We start from the raw sequence: 15,592 nt of genomic DNA on the forward strand, positions 1-15,592 counted from the left end.
CATCTAAAATTTATATTTTAGGATTATAATATTATGTTAGGTTAGATTCTTTATAAGGGTTAGAATTTTGGAATAATGTTATAATTAACATTTAACATCTAGGTTATGATTAAGTAATAAGGATTAGTGTTCAATCAATATGATTAGGACTAGGATTAGACTTTAGTATTTTAGATCTAGGGTTGTCAATATTAGTATTAGGGTATAGGTTGGCATATGAATATTATTAAATGTTTAGGGTTAGGGTTAGAACCATAGGATTTAGCATCTAGGATTAGGGTTAGTATTAATATCACGATCTTGGGATTAATGCTATAGTTCAATCACTAATAAAAAAAATCTAACCCTAACCCTAGAGCTAAGCATGATTCAAACCATAACCTTAACCTTGAACCCTAACCAAAATCCATCACTTTTCGAACCTAAACACTAACCTCAATTATTCAATCAAGCCTTGCACTAATATTTTCTTAATCCTTTACACTAACCTTAACCATGATATATACCTTACAATCTTTACCATGCTATAAATTCTAGGATTATGATTAAGATTAGGGTTCTTATTAAGATTAGGATTATAGTTATGATTAAGATTATATTACAATCTTAACCATGCAATTAAGGTATTGCAAGAGAATTTGAACAATACTATGGTACTAATTCTGAAAGTACATTCTGATTTCTTGTCACATTTTTCTATGAACTTGTAGATTTTGTACACCTTTGGCATTTATGTCAAAATGGGGGAGGATATTATTGGTAAAGGGGGAGAAGTATATATATGTATATAGAGAAGATTATCATACTCTAGATATATGTATAGGAGAGATATATGTATGGGGGAGTAGTATAGTAATGTACAAATAAGCAAGAAATATGAAATTTTGAAAAAATATAAAAATATCGTAATTTACTGAGCTACATCAACATGAAGTCAAAATCGAGTTGAAGACACGAAATGTTGATAAATGAAGTTTTTGACTTATAATTTCAAGAATTTACATTTTGGTTTGATAAGTGTTCTTGTCACTAATGCCAAATGGGGAGATTGTTGACATTAAGGTCAATTTGTCAATTTGTCTTAAAAAGGGAAAATGTTTAAAAACTAATTAATACAAAAAATTATGATGTTTTTTTTAATTTTAAAACATGTATCTATTGATTTCATTATTTATTTGATCATGTGACATATTTGTTCTCAATTTTTGCGATTTATTTCAATATAATTTTTATTTCTCTGCAAATATAAATCTTAAAAAAGAAAAATGTTAAAAAATTCTGAAATAATACAAAAATTATGACGTGTTTTTAATTTTAAAACATATATACTTAATTGTTTCATTAATTAATCTAAATTCCTTACATGCATATTTGTAAACAACTCCAAAAATTTACATATTTGTAAACAATTCTAAAAATTTATTTCATTATGATTTTTTTGATTGATATAATTCATTATGATAGTTTTTTATTTACCTCTAAGATATTTGGATAATAATTCCACTAATTCTGCGATATTTGTATAATAACAATTTTCTAAAACAGAAGGAAGAGGATCAATCGAACTTGTTAAGAAGACAGCTATTGCAGAGATTTTTATACATTTCTTACGTATTTGTTCTCAATTCCAAAAATTTATTTGAATAGAATATTTTTTATTTCCCTTCAAATATATCTCTAAATAAGGGAAGAATAAATATATTCCAAAGTATTAGAAGAACAATGTTGTTAAATCGAAAACGAAGAAAATATCAGAAAAAGAGGACATTCCACGAATTCTAGGATATTGTGGGAATAACAAAAACGCAAAAACGAAAGATAAGACGATCTCGTAAAATGGCGCGTTTTAATGCAGAGATAATAGGTACTGTAAAGTTAGGAAAGTTGGCAAAGAAAATTGGTCAGGGACATGTATGGCGAGAGAATCAGTAAAACTTGTTACGAAGCCAGCTAATATCGTAGCCCAAACTGTGAGGGGATGCCCATAGGAAGGTTGGTGTGTTATAACAAGATTACTGATTCAAACATTTGGCATTTTACACCGCTGGAAGCTTTTGAGGTGCATAACTAACAGAGACCTAGATCGCATTGTTATCCATTGGGTTGAATATCTCTGGGCATCATCTAAGATGGGCATTCTGGCGAGAAGATCGTTTAATGGACAGATGAAGAAGCTCCTGTTCGTGATAATAGCGACCGTAATACTTATGTCCGATCCAGATGTTTTTGCAGAGGAAAGCGAGGAATCGCGGATCTATATCGTTCGTGTGGAGCAGCCGGACATAAGTCCACATAGCGTTGAGGAGCTGAGGATGTGGTATTCATCGTTTTTGCCCAAAGAAGCAGCGGAAGAAGAGCGAGGAGGAAGTTCTAGTCAAAATCTACTGCACGCGTATGAGAATGTCATGACTGGATTTTCCGCCCGACTAACAAAATCAGAAATTGAGGCGATGCGAGAGATCCCAGGTTTCGTGGATGCGTATCCTGATAGAATGCTGCACTTGCAGACAACATATTCTGCAAAGTTTCTGGGCCTGGATTCAAGCAAGGGACTCTGGCCGAGATCTAACGCGGGCAAGGGCACCATAATTGGCGTGCTGGACAGTGGCGTGTGGCCGGAGAGCCCTTCGTTTCAGCCAGACCTCAATACCGGTGCTGTCCCTTCTCGGTGGAAAGGAGTCTGCGAGACCACAACAGATTTCAATGCGTCCAGTTGCAACAACAAACTCATCGGAGCGAGAATTTACACCGAGGATAAGACGGCGAGGGACTTGGACGGACACGGCACTCACACTGCATCCACTGCCGCGGGGAGCCTCGTTGCAAATGCGGGACTCTTTGGCAGTTCTCAAGGAACCGCGCAGGGAATGGCGCCGGGTGCTCACATCGCCGTTTACAAGGTTTGCAAGGAGGGGGGATGTAGGACATCAGATGTTCTGGCGGCGATGGACGCCGCCATATCTGAGGGCGTGGACGTGCTCTCGCTCTCTCTCGGCAGCGGCGCTATTCCGTTTTACGAGGACGAGATCGCCATCGGGGCCTTCCGAGCGATGGAAAGGGGCATCTTTGTGAGCTGCGCAGCAGGAAACGAGGGGCCGACGGAGCCGTCGTATCTTTACAACGGCGCGCCTTGGATCATGACCGTCGGCGCGAGTTCCATGGACAGACATTTCGTCGCGAATCTCAAGCTCGGAGACGGAACAGTTCTGTACGGCGAGTCACTCTTCAACGGCATGGGCCACGACCAGACCAATGAACTGAGCCTTGTTCAGGTAGATACCTGTGGGGGTCAATTTCTCAACCGAGATGTAGTAAAAGGAAAGCTCGTGGTGTGCATAAGAGGCGGACCTGGCGATCTAGTGGAGCAGGGTCAAGCCGTTCGAGAGGCCGGAGGGGCGGGCGTGATATTCGTTAACGATGACGAGGAAATTCGATTGTACGCTCCTGTCTTGCCGTCAACAACGCTTGGTAATAAGGCAGCACTTGCCCTGGCAGCCTATATGAATTGTACAAATACCCCCACGGCGGCTATTGAGTTCCAAGGCACTGTCTTCGGCGACGCCAACAATATCTCGGCGCCCGCAGTGGCCTCATTTTCATCCCGCGGGCCCAACACGGTCAGCCCCGAAATTCTGAAACCCGACCTGATCGCCCCTGGATTTGCCGTCATAGCAGCTTGGCCTTCGGATCTCAGTCCAGATCCTCATGATAGCAGTGAAGATGACAGAAGAGTGATGTTCAACATCTTGTACGGCACGTCAATGGCCACTCCGCATGTCAGCGGGGTTGCTGCTCTGCTCAAAGCCGTTCACCCGGAATGGACTCCCGCGGCCATTAAGTCTGCGCTTATTACAACTGCAGAGCACCTCGATAAGAATGGCGGGCCGATTCTTGACGGTGGAAACAATTTCGCACCGGCAGATATATTTGCTACGGGCGCTGGACATATAAACCCCGAAAGAGCTGCCGATCCGGGTCTTATATATGACCTTAGCGCCAAAGATTATGTTCCTTATCTCTGTGGGCTGAACTACACAGAATCGCAGATTCAGGTCATCTTAAGCAAGAATATTGCGTGCCCTTCCAATAATGAAAGTAGCACTCTTCCGGGTAATCTCAATTATCCATCCTTCTCTCTGGTTTTCAATAACCTAAATTATTCTGTCACCTTGACAAGAACCGTAACGAATGTCGGGACTGCCCAATCCATGTACACCGTGAACATTGTTCCTCCCAGAGGGGTTGACATGATTGTGAATCCAACGTCTTTATCGTTTGGGGCAGTGATGGAGAAGAAGAGTTATAGCGTCACATTTTCAGCAAACAAAACTAATCCTATGAGATCAAGGTTCTCGCAAGGCTCAATTACGTGGGTTTCAAGCGGCGCTCATGGTTACAGCGTAAGAAGCCCTGTTTCCGTCATCTGGGACACAAGCTAAATTACATGCGATGACAATAACCATTTTTGAGTCAGGAGGTCTCATGTCCATATCCATTTATGTAATCGAATTCAGGACCAGCTCGTGACTGGCTCAGTTTTTTCTGTCAGCAATAAAAACAAGCCATCCAATTCAAAAGGTCAATTGTTATATCTAATTCAAACATATTAGCATGCTAGCTAATATATTAGATGTTACAATTCCATTCTTAAATAAAAGGTACAAATTTTAAACAAATTTCAATTAACGGAATTATTATTAAAAATATTATTTTAGAATAAATATATGAGCATATAAAAAAATATTTCATAAATTGAAAATGTAATTTTATTTGCAAGATCAACAACATATTTAGATATTTCTAACATGTAACATAAATTGTTCTAATTTATAGAGAGTTTGACTACAATAAGAAAAATATCATAGTATTGTTTTAATTTTAGGAATATGATTATAAATCATAGGAAAGTTCTCCACACATTAGATATTTTGTTGTCTTAATCAATCGGTTTTGGGAAAACGGATTTTATTATAAAAGTGACACTCTTAGTTATTATTTCAGTTATTTGTATTAATACTTCTGTTATTACCCTCAAAATTTACAATTAATGTTAGGTATAGTTTATAGTTATAATTATGATTAAGTAAATTGCTATATGGACTCAAATAGGAGCTTAAATGAGATTTAAGTCAAAAGAATAATTTTAGAATAGTAACATTAATTAAAAATCATAGTCTTCTATTCCTTTAAAATATCATTAATTTTATTTTTTCAAATTTATTTATCCAATTTTAGATTGTCTTAGATTAATCATAAAATTCTTATTGACTTTTGCATGTCCTTAAAATGGTATTAAAAATAGTCGATATAAAAAGTAATTTATTTACAAAATCAATTATTCAAAAGAAAAATCTATTAATTATCAACAATTATTTGTTTACAATTTTAGTTTATTTTATTAAAATATAATGGAGTTATATAATTGATTATATGTTTATGTATATATTATTAAAATAATCACATAAATAACTAAAATGAGGCAAAAGGATAGCCAACCCTTTAAGCCAACATGGGCATAAAAGGGAAAATAATGCTTTGCAATTAATTATTATAATTTAAACTCAATTTAGTTGTAGGGTTTATTTAAGGCTAGATATACTTTTTTATTATAACTACTATTAGATGTCTAGCTAAATTATAATTCAATCATGTTAATAGTTTAGTTGACAATATCATCCTTAACATTAACTTCAAGTATTGACCTAAAATAATATCTTTAATGATAAGGTAGTATTAATCTTATGCATAACCTTATCTTAAATATAACCCTAATATAGCCATAATTGAATGCTAATAATAAGTTAACCAAAACATCAATCCTAACCATAACTAAACCCTATCTTGAATAATAACTTGAACTTAATGTATTTTTTAACATAAACTCAATTGACATCAACCCTAGCCTTAATTAAAACTTTATGCTAATGTAGCCGATTATTGCAAATGGATTAGATTCTTTGAAGATTCTTGGCTTAGAGAAAGTTTCTTGATGGAAGGATTTGACGATTCAGATCTGCTTAATTATTGCAAGCATTTTTATGCTAGTATAGTTTTTGATTAATAGATTAATGGTTAATGGGTGAACCTTATGTGCATCAATCCCAACATGTTGAAGATCTAGGTGGAGCTTTATTCTTGGAGGATCAAAATGGATGACTTCACCTCTCATGTTTGGTTATTTAATCCTTATGGTTGTTTTTCTATTTACTCTAGCATTTCATAACTCCTTTTGAGTTATGACCCTACCTTTTAGGATTCTTGTTGGTTTAAAGGTTTAACTCAAAAAATTGGAATCTTCTATGCAATAATGGTTTAGAATAAAATACATAGTATCAATAACCTATGCAAGAGAGGCTTTCAATTGGTTAATAAATTAGCAGAATTGTGGCTTATAAAAATAATTTAGCAGATACCTGTGAGAATCCAAATTTATTAGAAGATTGTACTGATAAATTAGAAGTGAAAAGAAGAAGTTAATATTAGTACAAGATTGTACTAATATTGTACTAATAATCTTCTAATAATTTAGCAGAATTGTGGCTTATAAAAATATTTAATATTAGGGTTTATTTTAATTTTTAATGGGATAGGATAACTTGTGGCTTAGTTGGGTATAAGTAAGGGGTGGTTTTTGGAGTCTTAAGGTAGTGTGGTATATTCATCCAGCTTGAAAAAGAGGATGAATTTTATGAGCAAACCTTGAAGGGCTAGTAGTTGAGGCTTGCTGAACTAGGAGATTTCTTGGTGGGCTTGCGAGCACAAGTTGATATTTCCTTTGGGTTTCCTAATAGAGTGTGGAACTAGACTAGCTAGTATTACGACTGTGAGTTGGATCTTGTGGGATCTTGCAAAACTATTTTTTAATTGTTGTTGTATTTGGCCCTAACTCGAAAGGCCTTATAGCTAGGCATATTGCATGTAAAAAATTGTATTTATGAATAAAGTGTTATGATTTGTAACATATCTTGCTTTTGAATTGTATTTCCACTATGTGGTTATCTACAAGGATCTAGTTTACCTCCAACAAGAGTACCCTCGGATACTCATTGCACCACACAACTATTGGAATGCTAGGTGGAAAAAAATTATATTCTCCCTTCTAGTGATTTTTTTTAGTCCGTATATTAATTTGGGATCCAATCCTATACATGTGGATAAGGGTTTGTTGGGAAAGTTGTAGACATTTTGGATGATCAACTTTGATCTAGACTTTAGATTAATTTTGGGAGCCATTTCAAAACCCAACTTGATGGCTTGTGGTAACTTTGAAAACCCCAATATAGTTTTGGATCCCTTAATAAATCAAAATCTAATTTTTGTTATTTTTTAATATTATTTTATTAATCTCATGAGGCTCATAGTGAAAGTTTCATGAACTTTTCAAAACCTTGTAATGGTTTTATGGGCCATTAAAACCTAATCTTGTTGTGGGATCCTAGTTAAACCCATGTTGGTTTGGGGAGCTATTCAAAATGCCATAGTTTCACGTAGCATTTTGATGATTAATCTTTTGTGGCAATTCATAATGATGGTTTTGGATGCAATATTGAAACCCAATGGTTTTATCTATTTATCTATTCGTTTTAATAGGATTCCAAATCTTGAGGTCACAACTTGATTGTAAAAGGATTTCAAGGTGCCTTGAACATTTATTTCCTCCCTAATCAGAAACTTATCAAGTCATTTAATTTAAAATGAATACTGTCATGTTCAAAAGGTCTATTTCAAACCTTAAGATTTATTACCATATTAATGATGATGAATTTATTGATACTAGATTATGAATATAATAATATTAATATAGTAATTATAATATAATGTTTGCAATAATAATAATACTATAAGTAATATTATAATATATATAGTAATAATAATAATAATATAATATTCTAATTAAGATGTTTATATTCAATAAATTTCAATAGATTTCTTTTATGTGTGATACTCATTGTTACTAGATTATATATTAGCTAAATTAATATATATGATTAATTATATAATATCTAAGATATTCAAAACATTAAACATGTAAATTTATTACATATAACTAATTTGAAAAATACATATTTTTCCTATTCAACTTATTTGTGTCATATTAAGAGGCAATTATAAATTATTAAGAAGCATACTTGATCACATTATCATTCATCATACAATAAAGTATAAGAGCAATTATTTTCTTTTTTTTCACTATAGGCCTTTTAAAAAAATAAAAATTTAATACTAATTTTTGAATAAAATCGAAATCTCTACATCTTTACTATGTAAATTGTATTTACAAAATATAAATATAATAATAATAAACTATTCCCAGCTTCTTAAATATGCTTTGTGCCACTCTGAATGTTTTTAATCTGCCAATAAATGTACATGAAGAAAAGAGAAGATACTTTAGTAGCCAATAATCTGCCAACCAAAAGTCGTAGCCCAAACTGGAAGTCGATGACCTAGACAAGGCTAGTGTGTTATGGCTACAATTCTAGTTTATTTTGCAGAAAAATACCAGAGGTTCACCTTGGAATCTTATACTTTCCAGTTAATTTCTCCCGATCCTAGCAAACATGGGCATTTTGGCAAGAAGATCATTTTCTGAATACGTGATGAAGTTATTCTTTGTATCCATGGCGATCATGATAACTATGTACCACCCAGATGTTCTCGTAGAGGCAAGCGAAGAGTCACAGATCTATATCATCCGTGTGGCGCAACCAGAAGAAAGCCCACAGAGCCTTGACGAGCTGAAAATGTGGTATTTGTCGTTCCTACACAAAGCAAAAGTAGCAAATGGAGATGCAAATCTAGTGCATGTGTATGAGAATATCATGACTGGATTCGCTGCGTGGTTAACAAGATCAAAACTTGAGGTGATGAGAAAGATCCCAAGTTTTGTGCACGCGACTCCTGATAAGGTGGTGCACTTGTAGACAACATATTCTGCCAGGTTTATGGGCCTCGAACCAAGCCATGGCATGTGTAAAAGCTCTAACATGAGCAAGGGCATCATAATTGGATTACTAGACATGGGTGTGTGGCCGGAGAGCCCTTCATTCAAGCCAGACACCAACATCGATGCCGTGCCTTCTCGCTGGAAAGGAATCTGCCAGACTTTGCTTGATTTATATAAGTCAAGTTGCAACAACAATCTGATCAGGGTGAGAAATTTCACGAGGGCAGGAACGATGAGAGACTCAGTGGGACACCGCACTCATACTGCCTCCACTGTGGCTAGGAGCCCTGTTGCAAGGGCTGGACTCTTTGGCAACGCTCAAGGAACCACGCAGGGAATGGTGTCGGGTGCTCATGTTGCTGTCTACAAGGTTTGCATGGGGTTGGATTGCTTAGAATCTAATGTTCTAGCGGGGATGGACGGCGCCATTTCCGACGGTGTGGACATGCTCTCTATCTCTCTTGGTGGCGAGCCATTTGCATTTTATTTGGACGAGCTTGTAATCAGTGCCTTTCACGCCATGGAAAGGAGCATTTTTGTGAGTTGCACGATGGGAAATGAAGGGTCGTAGGAGCCCTCATATCTCTCTAACGGTGCACCATGTATGATGATGGTGCACCAAACGAAAGAATTGAGGCTCATGGAGACGGATTTGTGCAAGGATGGTTCTCTGGATTCACGTCTTATAAGAGGAAAGCTGGTGGTGTGCTCGCCAGGCAGTCTTGGTTCTCCATTGTAGCAGGGAGAAGCTACTCGAGAGGCCAGAGGTGTTGGCGTCATATTCGTTAATGATAATCTTACTGGGGAGGAATTCATATTGTTCCCTCAGCTTTTGCCATCGACATCCCTTGGGTTTAAGGTAGGACTTGCCTTGGCGGCCTATATAAATTCTACTAAGAACCCTAAGGAGGCTATTCAGTCCGAGGGCACTGTCTTGGGCGCCGCCAACAATATTTCAGCGTCGATGATGGCATCATTTTTGTCGCATGGACCCAACCTAATAAGCCCAAAAAGTATGAAGCCCGACGTAATAGCTCCTAGATTTGCCATAATTGCAGCTTGGCCTTCAAATCAGAGTGCTTCGGGCCTCCCTGAAGATAAGCAAACAGTAAGTTTCAATATCTTGTACGGTACATCAATGGCCACTCCACATGTGAGCAGGGTGGCTGCTTTCCTTAAAAATGCTCACCTGGAATGGAGCCCGACAGACATTAAGTCCGCACTTGTTACTACTGCAGATTACTTGGATAAGAAGGGCGGGCCAATTCTTGATGGTGGAAAGAATTTCATGCCCGCAGATATTTTTGCTATGGGTGCTGGGCACATAAATCCTGAAAGAGCAGCCAATCCAGGCCTTGTTTATGACCTTAGCCCTAAAGATTATATTCCTTATCTTTGTGGGCTAAATTACACAGAATCCCAACTTCGCTTGATCCTAAACAAGAATGTTGTGTGCCCTTCGAATCATGAAAGCACTCTTTCGGGTAACCTCAATTATCCATCTTTTCCTCTTGTTTTAAATGAAACAAGTTCTGTCACCTTGAGAAGAGTTGTGACTAATGTTGGAGCCGCGGAGTCCAAGTACACCGTCAAAATTGATCCGCCCAGGGGAGTCGATGTGAGTGTGAATCCAACTTTCTTATCGTTTGGGGCAGCGATGGAGAAAAGGAATTATAGCATCACATTTGTAGCAAAAGCATTTGATCCTTCAAAATCGGGCTTCTCCCAAGGCTCAATTAGGTGGGTTTCAAGCGCTCATGGTTATAGCATAAGAAGCCCTATGGCAGTCTCGTGGAGGACAAACTGATTAGTGATGTCAATGACTATCTTCGAATTCGAGGTCTCATATTCATATTAATATAAGTGAACTATTTAAGATTCAATTAAAACATTGGATAAATTTTGCAAAAATATAGTCGATGTGAATTTTTTAATTTTTAAAAAATATTAATTGTGTATATTTTGAATATCAATATTTTAGATAACATTTAGAAGAAATCTAAAATTTTCATTTTCTAAATATTAAGTAACTTTCTTTCTTATTTGTTAACACTAAATTTATTTCATATGAGGTTAAAAAATTTGGGATCTAAGATTTATGACACAAGTTTTAGACTATAAAACATAGGATCATATATCTTTATCAAAGTGTGATGTGTAAAATTTAGTGGGCATAAAAACATTGTACTTGCACCACCAACGCACTAAATGACAATTATTTTAATTTGTACTATATTTCATAATTTTTTTAAAAATTGATTTATTATTTTTCATAAATTTACAAATGTAGTATTAAGATTATATGCATAACAAAAATTATAAGAGTCCATTTCTTCCTTTTCCAATAAAAAAACCAAATTTCTTTTCTTTGCTTATTGGAAATGGAAACATTCTTTTCTTTTCACTAATGTTCTTATATTTTGTTTAGAATGCAAACTAGTGTGTTTTCCTTATCACAAATGGAAACTTTTCATTCACTTCAATGCTTATATTCATTTTGTGAATGCAAAAACTATTTGTTTTTATATATCCTTGGTGCTCTACATGTTTTTAAATATGCTATTAACTATTTTAAGATTGTTTACTAGTCTACTCAAATGTCATCAAGATATAGGATATAATAGACACAAGAGCTTAACTTTAGTTGTCCCTTAATCTATTGTTGATTACTATGAGAAAATATCATCTAATTCATTGAGAAATTATACTTGATAATGTTGTTGAAAATAGTTATTAAATTGTATATTGTCATTGATGTTACACAAATGTTACACTCTAAACGAGCACTACTAGTAGTCACTGACCTCTAATGACTCCACTATCAGCCAAGCATAAGTTCAGAAGAAGCCAAGTTAAGTGATCAAGTGCAAACTAAGCTAGATCAATCATTGAAGGATTTTAGTGTTAACTGAGTCAAGTTGGTTACCAAAGGGGTTCAGTGTAAGCCAAGTAAGGTCGGTTACCAAGGAACTCAGTGGTAATTGAGTGACCCAATTTTAATTTTAGCTAACCTACAATAGAATAGTTTTGTTTATTGTGTTGTTTATGTAAGTCAACTTACTGGATATCTATTGCTTATTTTTAAAGGTATTAGAGCCGACTTGACAATGGATTTCATATATATGAAAGGTCGAGTTGTGGAAAAATTTAAGATGTGAATAAAGAAGGATATCTAATTAAGAGCACAACATCCAAAGAGCTACAAAGATTATTCTGATCAAGGAGGACTTAGAGGATAAGCCAAAAAAATGATCTAAATCTACAAATCAGTTGCTTGATTAATCAAGTCAATCATTGTGACTCTTTAACAATTGTAGCAGTGAAGAAATATCTTAACAGAGTTGACTTAACATTCATTTTGTAAATCCTCTAGCAAGGTGGCATTTCTAGATTGAAGTGTCTTAATACCTTTATCTAGGCAACTCCTAATAGGGTCATTCAAATCATTTAACAAGGTCACACCTAATAGTGTATTTTGTAGCCTTTAATAGGGTTGGCTCCTAACATGGCTCACTTCAAAAGAGTGAAAAGTTGTAAAGAATAAGTAAATTGAAATACCATGTAAAGAATATATATCTAAAGCATGTAAGTAAGCATTCACACATTCATGACACAAGATATGATTACTTAGAAACCCTCCAATGAGAGGGTAAAATTGGGTTGGGGATGACACCCACAAATCTTCACTACTGTAGTAATAAAGTGTATCTAATGAAGGTTACAATGTTTGATCATGAAACATCATCTACCTTGTGAAAGGTCTACCCTATCAAAGGCTTACAAAGACTATTAGGTCTTACCTTGTTAAAGGATTTCAACACCCTATTAGAAGTGTTCCTAGTTAAAGGACTTTAACTCCCAATTATGTAAGCACTTTGTTAGAGGATTTCAATACAGCCTCTTAGGACTACTTTATAAAGAGATTTAACTAATTCACCTGTTAGAATGTCTTAGCAATGATCCTGTAGTTAGCACTCTGATGCTTGATGATATATCACCTCTATTCTACTATGTACTTGGTTCTTCTTGATCAGATGTTTCTCTATTATTCACTATTTCCTTTCTCTATTCTCCTTTAATTGATTTTGCAATTCAAATCATAATACCTTGGTCACCATGAATGTCTTGGTTTATGCATTCAAAACTCTCCTTGATTATTCATTCATTCCCCTACTCACACACATGAAGTTTAGGGTTCATCCTCCTTAAGAAGACCTAGGTGACTTAGGGTTACGTATGAATCAATAGTTGTGATTCATCCATAGTGTAGCTTAAACCTTCCCTTTACCTGATTGGGTGCATGCAATACATAGGGATTCCTAATTGAGATTCATCCTTATAACCAAATATCATAATTCAATACTTAGGTCAGCCCAAAAATGGTTGACATAGTTGTTTGTGCCAATATAAACAACTATGAAAAACTATGTTACGTGTCATCTGAAACCCCTAGTACTCGACACATACTATGACTTCAATGCTATCACTCAAAATCTGAATTACTCATCATGTACTTCTTTCTCGGCTCCTGAATCACTTGGCGTATACTATCTACTCGGCTCCTGAGCGACTTGACACTCGCTATTTACTCGACATGCACTAAATTTACATGTTTTTCTTGGCATATATTACTTGTTTGGCATGAAGTAAGTAAATAAATTAAGTCTATAGACACTCATTATTCAATACCAATCTAAGATTAACAATCTCCCCCTTTGACATGAGTGTCAAAAACACTTGGTCATACATTAATACTCTTTATTCTTATGAGCATAAAATGAACTCTTATTCGGCTTCTACACACATTTTCAAAATATCAAAATGTTTACAACATGACTTATACCTCAAAATATTATGGGTATGTGCAAGATCATGGTGTACCGAACTATGGCCTTAAGTGGCAGTGAAAAACCAACAAATCAGGGTTATGTCAACTTGCCACATAATTTTAAAGTGGTTCTAGACTTTATATCAAAAAGTTGTAAGAAAATAATCTGTAGAAAATTGAATCTAGTTTCTAAAATACAAGGCCTTATCTAGAGAAAAAAATATTTGATTGGCCAAAAGTTTGGATTTTAATGCAGTACTACAAAAATTTTAGGGCAAAAATAAAAAGTAGGTGTATGTCTGACCACCTTAATCATAATGAAATGATAATATTTTTAAATATAATTTTAGATATAAAAATTAGACTCATGCCTAGATGTGACACATATTTTTGGGAATTTTTATTCCAAATAAATAATTAATTATGAATTTTCTACTATACTATTTTCAGAATTAAAAAACTCCCGTGTCTGACCACCTTAACTAGTTCAAAAAAAATCAAAATTAAGATTTTTTTTTTTCTTATACTAGTTGAAGCATAGAATGTGATGCATCTTTTGGATTTCACAAACTTATAAGGTTTGAAAGTTATAGCTATTTTTCAACTAGTATGTCAATCAACACTTTGCAGCTAACTCCATTAGAAAATAAGTAATAATTACTTACTAAACTCGTAATTTGACAAACCTTACATTTATGAAAAGCTAAGAACATTCTTAAGAAACCCTTTTCATTACATCAAATTTTGGTTTAAAAAAGATGTCAGCTACATGCTTGAAGTAAAAAACACATAAGAACATGCAAAAAACACATTTTTGAGATGTTTTAAAGATGACCATATAAGATTGGTATCGAAAGATATAGTAGGAATTATAAAGGTATTAACTATTTTCATTTAGTATCAGGATGGGTGGGAAAAAAGTTGGAATAGATTTTGAAATTCTTTGAGGCATTTCAGAACTACATATTTTTCAGATTGCCACTTTTTGGCACACCATGATCCTGCACATACCCTTATAACTTCCCTTGAGTTGTTTGATCTATTTTGTACTTTATTCTATATCAAAATCTTCAAATTCTTTCTCCTGCTAAGTAGGTTTGCCTCAACTAATACTCTTTCTCTATTTTCTGCTTGCTTTCTCTTACTCCCCAATTCTTGCTCTTCTCTTTATTTCTTTCTTTATGCTCACCCTCAGCTCTTACTCCCCCTTTTTGACACTGATGTCAACGGGTTATACACTAATAGTGTTTTTGTCCAAAAAAGATTTATGGACCTTAAGAATAATTTTAAGAGTTACATCCCAATTATCACAAGCTACCTCCAAAGACTTAATTTGGATGGATAGCTCGGTAGCAAGGTGTACTAAGCCTCTAATGTAGAAATATTGGGGTCTTTCTTGGTAAGTGTTTCTGCATAGCCTGGCTCCTTGTGTAAAATCTCCATGTGAGGAGTCAATGTCGACTGGATGCTAATTGGTTTAGCCCTTATGTTGGCTTCATCTGCTTGTAGTGTTGCTAACTAACTTTGGGTTTGCAAGAGGGTCTTGAAATGTTTCTCACTTTGAGCTAGAGTCATGAACAATTTGGCTCCAAATGACTGCATGTGAATTTCTAAGCTCAGGATGTGATTCCTTATCTCTTGTGTGAAGAGTGTAGGACTACACAATTTGGTGTACAAGGACAAAATGTTCTCTAATACATTATTTACACTTTCTATCTTAGTAGCCAATGCAAATTGTGTTAGTGCTATTTTACTAGATATCTTCTCACTCACTTTAGTTTGAAACTTCTTCTCAGACCATTCTAATAATTTTTCAT

General features: G+C 35.0%; 2 pseudogenes; both read left to right on the top strand.

Moving 5' to 3' along the window:
• Nucleotides 1-2,129: 2,129 nt before the first annotated feature.
• LOC149534073 (subtilisin-like protease pseudogene) lies at nucleotides 2,130-4,439 on the top strand (annotated as a pseudogene).
• Nucleotides 4,440-8,561: 4,122 nt separating this feature from the next.
• Nucleotides 8,562-10,754, top strand: LOC149534074 (subtilisin-like protease 4 pseudogene; annotated as a pseudogene).
• The last annotated feature ends 4,838 nt before the right edge of the window (nucleotides 10,755-15,592 follow it).

This window comes from Cupressus sempervirens, chromosome 10 (genome assembly GCF_028749045.1).
Source record: "Cupressus sempervirens isolate cs-2001-9-10 chromosome 10, ASM2874904v1, whole genome shotgun sequence".
Classification (NCBI taxonomy): domain Eukaryota; kingdom Viridiplantae; phylum Streptophyta; class Pinopsida; order Cupressales; family Cupressaceae; genus Cupressus; species Cupressus sempervirens.